Source organism: Triturus cristatus, chromosome 5_2 (genome assembly GCF_964204655.1).
Source record: "Triturus cristatus chromosome 5_2, aTriCri1.1, whole genome shotgun sequence".
In the NCBI taxonomy this organism is placed as follows: domain Eukaryota; kingdom Metazoa; phylum Chordata; class Amphibia; order Caudata; family Salamandridae; genus Triturus; species Triturus cristatus.
In genome coordinates this window covers 1,024,030,246-1,024,046,895 of record NC_140588.1, presented here as the reverse complement: position 1 = coordinate 1,024,046,895, position 16,650 = coordinate 1,024,030,246, and positions in this window count along the sequence as shown.

The following is a 16,650-nucleotide window of genomic DNA, read 5'->3' as shown; positions in this document are numbered from 1 at the left end:
GGGAATTAACATGGAGAAAACATGTTTTGGGACCCCCCTTTTTTCTCGGTCCACGCTTGCCGAATCACCCTGAAACGTTTAAGATAGGAGCTGACCGGAGCGCCCCACAAGTTTTGAAAATTTCGCGAAGATTTGTCAACCGACGCCAACGTTATTGGGAAAAGAATGTTACGATTTTCCTATGGATAATAGGCCCTAACTATAACTACCTACTGGCGACCGCCATTAGGTAATATATATATATATATATTATTTGGCACAAGTTCATGGCAGGAATTGTAAGGACTATAGAGACCAGAATTCCATCCTGCTGACGCCCACATGGGCGGGACTTTCATTAAATAAAGCACCTGTGCCGAGTCAATCCGTTTCCTTCGTTTTTTCAGCCAGTGATCAAGAGCACAAGGAGTGCTCGAAATGCGTTTGGCAAAGATTTGAAAACTTGGGGGCATGTTGTTCTCCTTTGCTGCCGGTGATGTACAGTGCAGGAACCTCCTTCGTGTGTGGCATCCTCAAGGGGCAACCTGTGTGTTTGATATATATATATATATATATATATATATATATATATATATATATATATATATATATTCACTGAAAAAACCATAGGTTTCACACACGTTATAGTTAGGAATTAGCATTTAAAAAACCTTGCAAATTCACTGAAAAAACCATAGGTTTCACACATGTTATAGTTAGCGGAAATTTTACTGATAAAAAAACAGTGAAATTGCCCCGTTATAGTTAGTGCTGGCAACTATAACTCACGCGACCGCAATCCTCTGCTGATGCTAATACTGTATTTAGACACTTATTTGCCCATGTCTTCTTCCATACATTTTTAGCTATACATATATTACAAATATTTTTTTTTCATAAAGACACATATGTCATCAGCAGAAGATTGCGGTCGCGTGAGTTATAGTTGCCAGCACTAACTATAACGGGGCAATTTCACTGGTTTTTTATCAGTAAAATTTCCGCTAACTATAACATGTGTGAAACCTATGGTTTTTTCAGTGAATTTGCAAGGTTTTTTAAATGCTAATTCCTAACTATAACGTGTGTGAAACCTATGGTTTTTTCAGTGAATTTGTACGGTTTTTTAAATGCTAAGTTACTTTACGCCATTCGAGGCGTGCGCGCCCACTTAACGCAGTTCGTTCCGTGCATGGTTTTTATCAACTTTAATAAGCCCTGTACATTTGGTGGCCTTCGGCCACCAAAAGCACAGGGGGTGGGGTCAATGTGGATAGTGTTTTTTTTATTTCGATTTTATAATTTCATGTTGCCAAATTTTTTTTTTTTTTACCTATTAATAAGCCCTGTACATTTGGTGGCCTCCAGCCACCAAAAACACAGGGGGTGGGGTAAGTGTGGATAGTGTTTTTTTTTTTTGTTTTTTTTTACCGTACGCTTACGGTAAGCGTACGGTAAGCGTACTCGGCGAAATTGCCGAAAAAAAAATAAAACCGTTTTTGCTCTTGGGGGATGTTTGGGGACTCCCTCAACATGACTGTGTGGGAGGGAGTTGTCAAAAATGCCCCGTAACATGTTTTTGGGCATCAAGTTTGAGAAATAACTCTCAATGCGAGAGACAAAATGGCGGACGCCGCTTCCTGGTTTCGGCCGATTCGAATGTTTACTAAGATCTAAGAGCCAATCAGAATCGCGCTCGCGCACGCCACCGTACGCTTACGGTAAGCGTACGGTAAGCGTACCGTAAGCGGGCTCAGATATATATATTGATTTAAAGGCTATTTTCTCAGAATCTACTGAACAGATTTACACCAAACCTACAAAAGGCACTTCCTTGACCTAGGGACTACCTCTCTGCCAAATTTCTAGTAATTCTGTTCAGCCGTTCGGGCTGTAGCTCGTTCTAAAGGTCCTATGGAAAAATGCATGGGAAAAACGCGTTTTGGGACCCCCCTTTTATCTCAGCCCCCGCTTGACGAATCCCCCCGAGACTTTCAGGGTAGGAGCGGAGCGTAGCGCCCCACCTATTTTGAGAAATTCGCGAGGATTCATCGACCGGCGCCAAAGTTATTCAAAACAGAATGTTGAGGTTTTCCTATGGAAAAGGGGTCCTAACTATAACTACCTACTACTGGCGACCGCCAGTAGGTAATATATATATATATATTCACTGAAAAAACCATAGGTTTCACACATGTTATAGTTAGCGGAAATTTTACTGATAAAAAACCAATGAAATTCCCCCGTTATAGTTAGTGCAGGCAACTATAACTCACGCGACCGCAATCCTCTGCTGATGCTAATACTGTATTTAGACACTTATTTGCCCATGTCTTCTTCCATACATTTTTAGCTATACATATATTACAAATATTTTTTTTTCATAAAGACACATATGTCATCAGCAGAAGATTGCGGTCGCGTGAGTTATAGTTGCCTGCACTAACTATAACGGGGGAATTTCATTGGTTTTTTATCAGTAAAATTTCCGCTAACTATAACATGTGTGAAACCTATGGTTTTTTCAGTGAATTTGCAAGGTTTTTTAAATGCTAATTCCTAACTATAACGTGTGTGAAACCTATGGTTTTTTCAGTGAATTTGTACGGTTTTTTAAATGCTAAGTTACTTTACGCCATTCGTGGCGTGCGCGCCCACTTAACGCAGTTCGTTCCGTGCGCGCACGGTGCGCTTCGCGCACCGTGCGCGCACAGTGAGCACGCAGTGCGCTTCGCGCACCGCGCGCCCACTTTACGCAGTTAGTGCCGTGCACGCGCGGTGGGCACGCGGTGCGCTACGCGCACCGTGTGCCCACGTTACGCTAGATGGGTCATGTACGCACGATGCGCTTCGCACACCGTGCGCACATGGAGGACATATGATGCACTTCGTTTTGAAAGGTAATATTTTAATTTTTCGCAGAAGTTATAAGCCATGCACAAATGGTGCCGGCACCATTTGTACACGGGGTGGAGAGAGTGTGGATAATTTTTTTTTTTAATATTTTTTTTTTTAATATTTTAGTTTTTCGCATCTCTAATATGCCATGCACAATTGGTGCCCTTCGGTCACCAATTGCACACGGGGTGGGGAGAGTGTGGATAATTTTTTTTTTTAATATTTTTTTACCGTACGCGTACGGTAAGCGTAATCGGCGAAAATAGCGAAAAATAAAAATTCCGTTTTTGGCCTTGGGCGATCTTTGGGGACTCCCTCAACATGGCTATGTGTGTGGGAGCTGTCTAAACAGCCTCTTTACATGTTTTTGTGCTTTGTATTTTAATCATCACTCTCAGTGCGAGAGAGAAAATGGCGGCCGCCGCTTCCTGGTTTCGGCCGATTCGAATGTTTACTAAGATCTAAGAGCCAATCAGAATCGCGCTCGTGCACGCCACCGTACGCGTACGGTAAGCGTACCGTAAGCGCACCGTTAGCTGGCTCAAATATATATATTGATTTAAAGGCTATTTTCTCAGAATCTACTGAACAGATTTACACCAAACCTACAAAAGGCACTTCCTTGACCTGAGGACTACCTCTCTGCCAAATTTCTAGTAATTCTGTTCAGCCGTTCGGGCTGTAGCCCTGTCTAAAGGTCCTATGGAAAAATGCATGGGAAAAACGCGTTTTGGGACCCCCCTTTTATCTCAGCCCCCGCTTGACGAATCCCCCCGAGACTTTCAGGGTAGGAGCGGAGCGTAGCGCCCCACCTATTTTGAAAAATTTGCGAGGATTCGTCGACCGGCGCCAAAGTTATTCAAAATAGAATGTTGCGGATTTCCTATGGAAACGTGGTCCTAACTATAACTACCTACTGGCGACCGCCAGTAGGTAATATATATATATATATATATATAGTATCTTAATATTTATATTCTTTTGTTATTTAATGTTGTTCAAATATTTTATTTGTTTGAAGTGAACTACTCTCTCCCTACTGTTCCACCGACTGGAGTGGGAATAGCAAATGTTACCCCTCTGATCCAATGCTTTCTCTACTGTTGCACAGACAGGAGTGGGAATATTAAATGTTACCTATCCTGAGTTAAACCTTTCGCTACTGTATCACTGAATGGAGTGTGAATAATAAATTGTACCCCTCCGCCATCCAACACTTTCCCTACTGTTGCACCTACTGGAGTGGGAATGGTAAATTGTTACTACTCCTTTGCCTCCTTTTGCACAGACTGTAGTGGGAATAGTAAATCTTACCCCTCTGCAATCCAACGCTTTCCCTTCCGTTGCAGAGACTAGAGTGGGAACAGTAGGCCAGATTCACAGAAGTAAACTGAGACAAAATCCTAAATGTACTACTTTTGGTATTCACAGAATGCATTTAGTAGTAGTGAAGTTAGGATTTTGTCTTAAGTCTGTCTTAAGTCTGTCTTAAGTTTGTCTTAAGTCTGTCTTAAGTCTGTCTTAAATCTGTCTTAAGTCAAACTTAAGACAAAATCCTAACTTTACTACTACTAAATGCCTTCTGTGAATACCAAAAGTAGTAAGTTTAGGATTGTGTCTCAGATTAGGTCTGTGAATCGGCCCCAGTAATTTTTACCCCTCCTGAAACCAACGCTTTCACTAGTGTTGCACAGACTGGAGTGGGAATAGTAAATGTTACCATCCCTTAGTCCTACTCTTTCCCTACTGTTGCAGAGATTGGAGTGGGAGTAGTATATGTATTATTTCTACAATTTTATAGTCTTGTTTATATTATTTAAATGTATATTATTGTAATGTTTCTGTGCATTTAAAATTATATTATTTTCTTTTAGTAACATTTGTAATATGTAATATATTTTTAGTAAAATGTAATTGTTTAATTTTATGTGTAACTAAATAGGTCTGTTATAAAAAAGACAGCTGGTTAATTTGTTACAGCTTTTAATTTATTATGTGCATATGTACATATGTATATGTGTATTTTATATATATATATATATATGTGTATATATATATATATATATACATATATATATATATATATATATACTCATTTGTTATATTTTTGAAGTTTACAAAAAAACTAGTAAATTATGATGTAGATTAAAATTATTATTTCAATAATAGTTTTAAATTATATATGTTTAAACAATCATACACACATAGATATACATGTTTATTTAAAAAGTAAGTTTAACAAATATACATATTTATTAAATTATTCAAGTATATATGTTAAAAAAGGATATTTTTGTCTTCGATGTCAGTGTATAACAATATTTGTGTTCGATAATCTTTAACACAATATTTATATATCATGACATTTGTGTTTTTCATTTTTTGTCAGTGAACCCAGCAGGCCCCCATGTGTCTAACAGCTTTTAACCTCTTCTGTGCCCATGACGAGATAGTCTCGTCATGGAGCACGGTCGCGCTGTGCCCATGACGAGACTATCTCGTCATGAAACCCGCCCACTAATGAAACGCCCGGCACAGGAGGGGGAAAGGGCGTGGCACAGAAGGGGTTAAATGAAGGAATCATTGTTTTTAAATGCAGCCCACTTCTCTTTAAAATACATCGGACACATTTTAAAAAAGAGAAGTTACACAAATCATGTTTAGGAGTAGGCAGTGGACCACTGCCTACTCCTAAAAATGTTTTTCTTAACATTCACAAAAGGGAAAGAGTCCCTTGCAAACTCCTTCCCATTTACGAATGGTGTACCACTTCCTTTGAGTTGGTGGTAAAACATTAATATTTTGCAGCTGGATTTTAGTCGCAAAACATCAAATAATGATATGGTAAGGTTTCCCAAACCCATGTAATAATTAGGAAAACCTGGGACTCTCTTCAAGGGGGATTCCAAGTCCCAAGGTTGCTTGTGACCAGCAAGCGGGGGGTTGTACACCTGTGGAACGCCATTGGTCATATTTTACTACCCCTGCTTCTCTGCAGTGCAGGATGCACTTCAAGGGGGACTCCAGGTCCCAGGTTGCTTGTGACCAGTATGCAAGGGGTGCACAACTCTGGTCCACCATCAGGCGTATTTAACTAGCCCTGCATCTCTGCAATGCAGGACACGCTTCAAGGGGGTCTCCAGGTCTCATTTTGCTTGTGACCAGCAGGCAGGGGTTGCACACCTGTGGAACGTCATTGGGCGTATCTAACTAGCCCTGCTTCTCCTGAGCGCAGGAAGGGCGCGGGCCATGCCCGGATGAAGCTTGGGCTAAGGGTGGGTCCGACCTGCACTCATCAGCACCAGGTAGAGGCTGGGCAGGGCCATCCCCCTTGGCTCTGGACTCTGAGCGATACAATTCCTGCGTATCAGATAACTGAAGGTACTGTAATTTTTATTGTTCATACTTTTCAGAGGTGTGCCAAGAATGGGGGGACGAAAAGCTTTAAACAGTCCTGTGGATAAGTCTGTGCTTCCCAAACTCCCTAAATTCTCAAAATAGCTGAGTCATGCGGAAGCGAACTGTGTAGCATCTGAGATTCACGCATTAGTAGCAGAAGTGAGTATATTTTAAGTAATAAAGACAACACTCGAGAGAAAGCTACTAAGGACAAAAGAGGAGGGTCATTTCCACACTTACTCAGGATGAAACCCAGGCCCCGAAAAACATTTCACAACAGATGCAGTCGATTCAGCCTGCAGTTAGATTGGACCAAGTTGAAGAGCAAACCCCGATTGCTTACAGTAAGGACGATTCACAAGTGTGCATCAACACAGAATGCCTCAATAGGTGTGCAGCATTACAGGGAGCATGTGATTCTGCTTTCCCTCCACTCACTCTGATTGTACCTTCTCCAGATATATTCCCCACACAGGCACCTGCAACGTTCAATACAGCAATTGGTTTAATGCCAGCCTTAAGAGAAGAAGTTGCTAATTTGAAGGAAATTCCTTTGGGTGTGGCTAAAACCCTTAGTAATCAGCAGCAAGGATCTCCAACCCTCTATTACAGCTGCTCCACAGTAGCCAGATGTCCCAGTCTCTGCGAGGACAAAGGGCGATGATGAGTTCACCTGCGGCCCCAGCTGAACACTATCCTTGCCCGACCAATTGCTCAATGTCAATGGAGGGACACTTATGGCAGCTTGGGTCAAGGGTCGGTTACGAGAGCTCTCCATTGTCCTCCAAATATGTGTGTCATCTATTTATCCTACTTTCACGTGCACAGTGTCGTTCACACTCATGGGGCGCGCCAATATGAACCTTCGGTTATTTCTGGCTTTGTTCCCCGGGGAGAGTGCAGGGGGCTCCAACATCCAATCCGGCCGTTCAGTATTTATGGTGAGAGTTCCGAGTCTGCCTGGTTGTTTGGAAAATAGCGACCCTCTGAAGAACAATGCACTACATTAGATTAGACACATAAGGAAATGCCAGTCGAATATCTACTCTGATATTAATGATGTAAAACGCTGTGTAGCACCCGTGGGATCAAAGGATGCAATTGAAATAAACCTAATCTCTTTGTGAGCTGGTCGAAGATTTGATTACCCCTCCCCCAAAAGGTTCAGAAATTTGCTTCAAGTTAAGCCCCCCAGTCTTTAACCTGCTTGTGCCAACAAAAAGGGGTGGATGTGGGGATCCTGTCAAGGAGAGGAAGGGATCCGGACAGAAATGCGAGGCTAATTTTGAAATCTCCCAAGAGAGCGCCTTGGCAGCGGCTTAGTGACTTCAGAACTTGCATGGTATTTTACCTGCTCCATTCACCAAATGAACTTCCTTACCAGCAGGAGGCATTCATGACGATACAAAGAAGGCAATTAATAATGTTTTCCACTCGAATAATATTATTCTGCAGTCGACAACAATCTCTTTAAATACAAACTGTGTGCGTAAAAATGTTATGCTTCTTTGCATTTAGATACATGGAATATTACTGAGATTTATTCCAAACTTGGTGATGAGGACTGGGGCTCTTTTATGAAGGAATGTCATAAATGCGTTCTTCAGTGGACATTGGCCCTCACGAAAATCCATAGGCAGGGTTTCATACCACATACTGTTGAAGTGAGCTCATTATCTGAATTTCTAGAATGTGTTATTAAGAGAATTAACATTGACTCTCCAGACCTTTTAGTACTGACGATATAACCAAAGATAGGGACTCTGTAACAATTGATTAACATTTACAATAGGTCAACCCCATTTAATAAACCCTCCCACACTCTAAAATGCTTTAATACTTTCTTAGTGGATCTTAGTTGTAACCATAATGTAAGTATTGCAGGCGACTTTAATGCATGTTTGAACCATATGTCCCCTTTTGAGATTATTTAGCGAGAAGATAAAGGTAGGATGACTCCCTCTTACTCTGCCCAGAGAAGACTCCTAGAATGATTCTAGCTGCCCTTCAGATTGTTGAAATTGTGGTTTCTTATGGTCTGAGACCGTGTAATGGTCGATTCACCTCTGGTAAAGATGCTAGACCAACATTTGAGAGGGCTAATTGTAAAAGTCACATTGATTATATTCCCATGGATATGCGGATATGGCATGAAGAGGCAGACATGGATGAGAGCGATCAATTTCCAATCACACTGAACTGGGAAGGGCATGGATAAGTGATATGGAGTGCCCCAACTCATTCCAAGTCACCCGCCCCATTGGGCTCAGTTAGGACCTTTCAGCAGATCGGTGGTGCAGCGCTGTAAACCACCATGCCACTGCTCTGCTGAAGGCCACTGCGGCCTGCCCACCAGATTACTACTTTTCAGTGGTCTGGCAGGCAGGCGGCATGGCGGTTCCCCCTGCTTTGCCCTTTCACAGGGGGTGGTGCCTTTTAAAAAGGCACCACAATGGGAATGCCTGACAAGGTTCCCGCACGGCATGAACTCGAACGCCCATGACGTGCCGGAACCTATGTGCATGCACACAAGGGGCACATGAAATAGCCCCCGTGTGCATCCACATATGTTTGAGGCACAGGGGTGCCCTGTAGGGCCCCTTTTGTTCCCTCTCTGCCAGGTTTTTCATGGCGGTAAAGCCTGGCTGAGAAGAAACCAGTAATATGCTTAGCAGGACCGTGGTAGTCCTGCTAAGCATATTAGGGACTCTGACCGCCGCTCTGATGCCAGGGAATAGCAGTTCCCTGGCAGAGCCGGCAGTCCCAAGGCGGTCTGAGTGCCTGAGTCGTAATCGGGCGGTCAGACCTCCGGTGCAGCGGTGGCTTGAACAGCCACCACTGCCACACTCATAACAGGGCTAATTGTGTTGATTAACAATAAACAAAATGTTAGATTTGGTTTGTCTCTAAATCAGAGGAAGACATACCTGAGATTTATAGTATTGTCTTCAGTGAATTTCAAGTATTTGAGCAACAGACCCTGTCCCCCTCCCAGATTATGGACCTCCATAAAACGTTTTTTCACTAAGCTGAAGAGTACATTTATGAAAGATTGTAAAAATAGCAGGGCCTCACGTAAAAAAAGAGCAAATGAATGGTTTGATGACTTATGTAAAAATGCAAAGAAAGAACTGGTTATTGCATTAAGGAGTAAGCAAAGAACAGAGATTGTAGCAGCAAAACGGAAGTATGATAAGAATTTTGAATCTAGTAAAGCAAAGGGATAGCAAGTGCTTTTGGCATCTGGTCACGCATAATGGACATGGAGGCTTTACCCACCCTGATTTTCATATATCCCCAGGGGAGTGAGTTAAACATTGCTCAGTCCTTTGTGCAGATATACATTAAGAGAAGAAATAACAAATATTTCATATCCTGATTTTAATGAATTCCTTGATAATGAAATAAAGCTTTTTACACTAAAAGAATTGAATGAGTCTATTCAAGCCCAGAAACCAGGGAAGGCGCCCAATGTGGACAGAGTTTCCATTGATTTATTTCGCTCCAAGATCGAGATTTTGCGACTCTATGTAAACTCCTTGTCACATGCCCTAATGTCTGGGGCTCCTATCCCAAGCTCCTGGAAAGGAGGAGAATTAATTCCTAAAATTAAGAAGGGAGATAGGTTTGCCCCGGGCAATTACACACCTATAAGTCTAATTGACAAAATAAAAAAAGTCTACAGTTGGCAGATTTTGGCAAGGCTTTGGTGTGGTCTAAACAGATGATGTCACCATTCTCCCTTGTCTAAGCTTCTCCATGCGCTTCAGATTATTGTAATAGTTGTCTTGCGTTCTCTCTATCTTCCTGTTTTTTTCCCTCTGAGCTCTTTCCATTTGTCTCACTTTATACCACTTGCATCCTCTGACCATACCGATCAAGACAATGATACAGATGGCAACAATAGATATCGGTTAGACAATATAGCCAAACAATCCACTTCCTAGATTAGCAAACCACCTTCCAATTGCACCAAACCCTTGTCCACCCTTATACCAAACACCTTCAGGAGCTAAGTCCCTCAATTCTTGATGTAACTCTGTAATGTTGCTAATGTACTTCTGCAAATCTTTACTACTTTCAGGAATATAAATACAACACTCTTAGACCTTCAGCACTCAACAGACTCCACCTTCTTATGCGAGTAAAACATCTAAAACAAGCTGGTTTTGCATCATCATTTTCCAAATCAAAACCATCTCACCATCTATAAGCACTAGTAATCTAGCAGTATTTGTAGATAGCTCATAAACTATGATAGACAATTTCCTAATCTTGATATAATTTAGCACTACCCGTAAACTGGGTATCCTAGCTCCAAAAATGTCTCCCACAACTTCTCCAGCATTCAGTCCGCGTTTCTGTCTAGTTTTTACCTCCCCACCTAAATCTTCCAAATCCTCCACATGGTATATCTTGGAAAACACAACAGCTAAATAACAGGTACCATGCCATTTGGTAGACAGCCTCAAATATGCCTTTTTTCTACACACCAAATAGACTCCTGGTATAATATGTTCAGTGTAGTCCAAAAACATCATCCATGGGCCATGAACTAGTAACATATGATCACACTCGCTCTTTTCCACAAACTCAGAACTATATCCGCACTCTTCCTGGTGGATGCATAGTCTCCCCTTGTGTTGCCAATCCAGGTACTGAACTACCTGCTGCACGATTGCTTAATTTTTCCTTCATCCAGTGAGGAGATTTGTAAGGATTATTTCCCTCACTTACTACAACTCTAAATCGATCTTCTAGCTGATCTATGAATTTCTTCTCAATATCAGTTAATATGCAGGTTAGATTGTGTCTATAAGCATAAGCAGTGTGTAGCGTAGCAGTGGGCCCGAAGTAATTCCCTGTCATTTCAATTGTCTTCTCTGTATCATAATTGTTCAGGTGTTTGTAAACTGGCACTTCAAATACTACTACATCATAGTTTGAAAAAAATGATACTCATAGTGGCCCTTCTTATACAATATGTTAAGGAGCAAACTACAATGCCATAGATCACAGGTAAGAGGTGGTATGTAATTTTCACCTCTACTGATGCGGGTAACTGCATGCAAACATAACAATCCCTAGCTTCCATAGTGTCTACATATTCATACGAAAGCCTAGTATAAACGTTAAGGGGGCGATTACGAGGTTCCGACCAGGGCCTCATCCTAATGGGTCAGTCGGTTTCCTTTTGTACCACCTCATTATGTTGGAGGTGCTCAGAAAGAAAACCAGCCAGTCATTCGGGCTGACTTCTGACAGGCTCAGAGAGACAGTCTGCAAGTCAGAATCTTGCCTGTTATCTCAAGGGCGGGTCTTTCCGCCCATTTCTGATACGGTTTACATGCTGGTCTGTCTGACATGGAAACCATGTCGGAAAACATGTTTGGGGGCCCCCCAGCAGGGCCCTCTTTGGTGCACGGCCTCTGGTTGGAGACCAAGAGGGCACCTATGGTGCCCCCCTGTTGATCAATGCACTTAGTGGCAGGCACTTTGAGGTGCCTGTTACGGGGTGCAGGGAAGAACCGCACCTCCCATTGCACCGTGGGTGCATGCGTTATGGCCGGTTTACAGCCAAAATGCATGTTCCCATTGTGAAATATAGGAATGCGACTGAACAGTGTTTTGTCGCATCCTAATCCGCCGACCGGGTTTCGAAAACAGACACTATGGGGCCGATTCCGATCCTGGCAATACCGGAAAAACCATACAAACTTGCAAGTACGATTCGTACGGAAACACCATTTCCGTACAAGTCGGAAAAAACACCGACCGACTGCAAAATACATACGAATGTTATCCGGGACACCGCGGACGTGACGTCCGGACGGAGTTAGGCATGTTTTTACGTCCCAGCAAATACGATTCGTACCGACAGAAGTCCGGACGGCAGTATTTTTACGGCACCCAAAAAGTGCCGGAAAAGCGAAGTACGCCGCGATGCGAGCGGAATAGGGGGCCCGGTACGCGCTGTCCCCCCACAGCCCCCCGTATGTACGTGCTGTCCCCCCCAGCCCCGCGGATGGACGCGCCGTACCCCCAGCCCCCCTGCGGATGGATGCGCCGTACCCCCAGCCCACCCGCAGAAGGACGCGCCTTACCCCCCCAGCCCCCTGTAGGTACGGCGCGTACCCCCACCCATGTATGTACGGCGCGTACCCCCACTCGTGTATGTATGGTGCGGACCCCCACGGGGTACATACACGGGTGGGGGTCCGCACCGTACATACACGGGTGGGGGTCCGCGCCGTACATACACGGGTGGGGGTCCGCACCATACATACACGGTGGGGGTACACGCCGTACATACACAGGTGGGGGTACTCGCCGTACATACACGGGTGGGGGTCTGCGCCGTACATACACGGGTGGGGGTACGCGCTGTACATACACGGGTGGGGGTACGCACTGTACATACATGGGTGGGGGTCCGCGCCATACACACGGGGGTCTGGGGGGGTACGGCACGTCCTTCTGCGGGGGGGCTGGGGGTACGGCACATCCTTCCACAAGGGGGGGCTGGGGGTACGGCGCATCCATCCGCAGGGGGGCTGGGGGTACGGCACGTCCATCCGCGGGGGGGGGCTGGGGGTACGGCGCGTGCATACGGGGGGCTGGGGGGGGACGGCGCGTACATACGGGGGGCTCGGGGGGGGGCGGCGCATACCGGGCACCTGTTTGGACGTCTCCATGGTTGCTATAGGAGTTCGCTCCGGACGGTCTTTTTACCATACGGTTGTACAATCGGACGGACGGTACGAATCGTACTTGCGTGCTCGGACTTCAGTTTTCAGATTCATACGTAAAAATGTCCGGGGACGTGTCAGACACCTTTTCCGACCCGACGACGTGTCGGGGAATTTACCCAATGCGATTTGTATGGACTTTTTAACATACGAATCGTACTTGCCAGTTTGTACGGGACTTGTACGATTCGTACGGTAAAAAATCCATATTCAATTTGTACGGGAATATTTTTCCAGGATCGGAATCGGCCCCTTAATGTGTAATCACCCTGAGACAAATCTACATGGAGGTGTTGTTCTCCTTGAGCAGCTAAATCTCTCTCTGATCCTAGAGTACTTATTTATGAAACCCCTGATGTAGGTGTTACCACCTCAGGGATACTAACCATATGTATCTCCTCCGCCAAAGATCTAGAAACTGACTCTACTATTAGTATTACTACCACTACAACTACAATGGTTATAAGTGTGCCCAGGATACAATTGTGCCTACAGTTCGGATTTCCAGACCTCTTTCTAAAACAGATTCAGTCTCAATTTCGAGTGGAGAAACAGCAGCCACTGAGTCTCTTTTCTCCATTAGGTTCCACTCGAACAAAGCAGGAAATCCAAAATTCTCTTCAGCAGGATTTCTAGCAATTTTCTTTCTTGTCTTTTCTTTACATTTTCTTTTATCATTTTTCTCGTTGTACACAAGTTTTAAGACTTCTTTCAACCTATTCTGTCTTCCTCTAGATGTAATCCCTAATTGTATTCTTCATCCACTCGCCTCTAGGTAATCTTCTTCTTGAAAACTTTTCTATAAAGTTCCTAAATGTTCTTTCAACATCCCTAATGAGCTATGTACCCAGTTGCTCTTCGATCAATTGTAATAGATCAGCTCTCAACTCTGCTTCTTCTGCCAATGCTGGTTCTATACCTAAAGGAGGGAAAACAACATAGTTCAAAATCAGAGATCGTAGGTCACTTAACCTTGGTGGATAAGAAACTGCCAAAGAAAGTAGAGCATGCAAATCAGTTACCTTAATCTTCAGCAGGACTTGGATTATCAGCACTGATGTCCCGGAGCTTGCCCACAAACAGCATTGGCAGCCAGATAAGTCCACTCAGGAGATAAGTACCTCTGACAAGGTACCCTTACCTGTTTGGACCTTCTCGAACTCAGTCTTTCACCTTCAGCCTCGCTTAGTTCAGATTGAAAAGTTTCAGCTATTGGTGCGAGCTCTCTTTTAGATGTGACTATTAGGTGTCTTCTCTGTTCTCTTCCAGGCCAAGTCTCATTCAGGTCTGCTCTCGGCCTCGACTGCACTTGCCTCCTCACTTCGCTAGCTCCTTCCTCTCGACCAGACTTCTGCTCAGTCACCACTGTTCTTCTCCTTCAGAAGCGACGTCGGTGTCTTGCTTGACTCAACCCCTCTCGGATTGCTCTAAGCTTTGCTCAGCCTCCACCGGTCCCTCTACAGCTTGGTTTCACCCTATGTAATGACCCTCCTGTCACTTATGGCAATGCTTCTGGGAGAGGAGTTGTTTCTTCAGAGGGGATTGATACTCTAAGCACGTGCAAGGCTTGAACCCAATTCGGCACTCTGACCGCACTTCACAGCAGTCATAGTCACCAGTATCACTTGCTATCGTCCACGCAAGGGAGGCTCAAAATAATTCTTTCTCACATGTCATTTTATGAGCACCCAGTCACCGGGGATCAGATTGTGGCAGAGATCTCATGTCATTGCTTCAACCTGATGAGTCACAGAATGAGTCTCATCAGCCAATCCCTTACAGTAGTCGAGGACCAAATCATCTGATATATTTACATGCATGTTGGCAGGCATGGCAGGCGGTCTCATCGCTCTCCCCATAAGAACCTCATGAGGTGACAAGCCAGTTCTTCTATCAGAAAGACTGCAAAGACTTATCAGCACAAGAGGTGCTGCATCGGGCCATTTCAGAGATGTAGAAGCACACACCTTTGCCAATCTCGACTGCAGAGTTCCTGCTCATCAATTTCTGAGGCTTCTGGCCTGTAACTGCAGTGTAGTCTCTGTTCCCATGCAAAGCTGCACACAGCAATTTCAGGATCTCAATATTGAAATGTAGATGGAAATCTGAACCTCGGAATGAGCTCCCTCAATAACAGCTTAGCCGCTATGAGACTATCACACCTCCTAGTTGGATTGGCTTCGACCCAACGGGACAATATACACACCACAACCAGAATATACCTCAATCCATTGCACATGGGCATCTCAACAAAATTCAGATACATCCCATTAAAAGGTCCTCCTGATCTCCCTATGTGGCTCAATGTAACAACAGTCTTTTTTCCTGCATTCATTTGCTGACATTTTACACATCGATGCCACAATGCTTCTGCAACCGCTCGAAACCTTGAACTGAACCATGTCTGCCTAAACACCCTTACCATTGCATCTCATCCTACATGTGCTGCATCATAAATCCACCTTGCCATTGAATACAGTAAACAATCAGACAAAACTGCTCTCTTATCTTTGACACCCAGATATCATCCTCTCTCTTCACACAACCTGTTCAGATCCAGCCTGACTGTTCCTCTTCAGAAACCTCCTCCTGCAGATGCCTCACCTAATCCCAAGTATCGGCAACAGTCAACATCACGTTGAAATCGGTCACCTCTGTTTCCTCATTTCTGTATTCCCCATTAAAAGTACAAACATTCAAAGCACAGTAGTGAGCAATGTTGTCTACATATCTATTTCCAACTGTGACATAATCAGTTTCCTTACAGTGGGAAGAGCACTTCACAACTGAAATTTCCTTCGGCACCTGTAATGCTTCCAGCAATTGTCTCACAATCTCCCCATTTCTGATTGGGGACCCAGATAATGTAATGAACCCCCGTTGAGACCATTTCAGAAACACAACATGCACAGGTCAGGGCAATGAGCTCAGCCACTTGAGCGCAGTATCTTCCTTGTAACCAAGCAGCTTCCACCACTCCAGAGATGGTACAGACAGGAAACACTGTGTAGTGGGTTCGGGGCGACAGGTGAGTCCCTCTCTGCCACATCCCCTACCCCGTCACACACTGTTCTCAGATTTCCTTCATTGTCCCTCAAACATGAGTCATCAAGAAATAGAACATAGTCAGGGCTGGAGAGTGGCTCATTGACAATGTGAGGACGTGGTTTGGTACACAGTTCAGTGACATAGAGACAGTTATGGTCGTCATGTTCCTCCCCCTCTTGATTTGGAATAGGTAACAAGGTTGCAGGGTTTAACACAGAGCTGCACTTCAGAGTGACACTGTCAGCAGCTAAGATCACTTGCTCATATCTTGTCAACCGATTTCTGGTCAGGTCCTGCATCTTTGTTCTTGTCAACAGAATTTCCACTGAGTGGAGAATATACACTGTCAAAGGGTGATCCATCACAATACTCTCACATCATTCAATACTGACACCAGTTGCAGCAATTGATTTGAGACATCCGGGCAATGCTGACGCTACAGGTTCTAATGTGGAAGATAAATAGGCCACTGGTCTATGGGCACTTATAAGCAACTGAGTGAGTAAAGAGAGAACACAACCTTCTTGTTTATGGCAGAATAGCAAAAACACTTTGTTGTAGTCAGGTATTCCTAAAG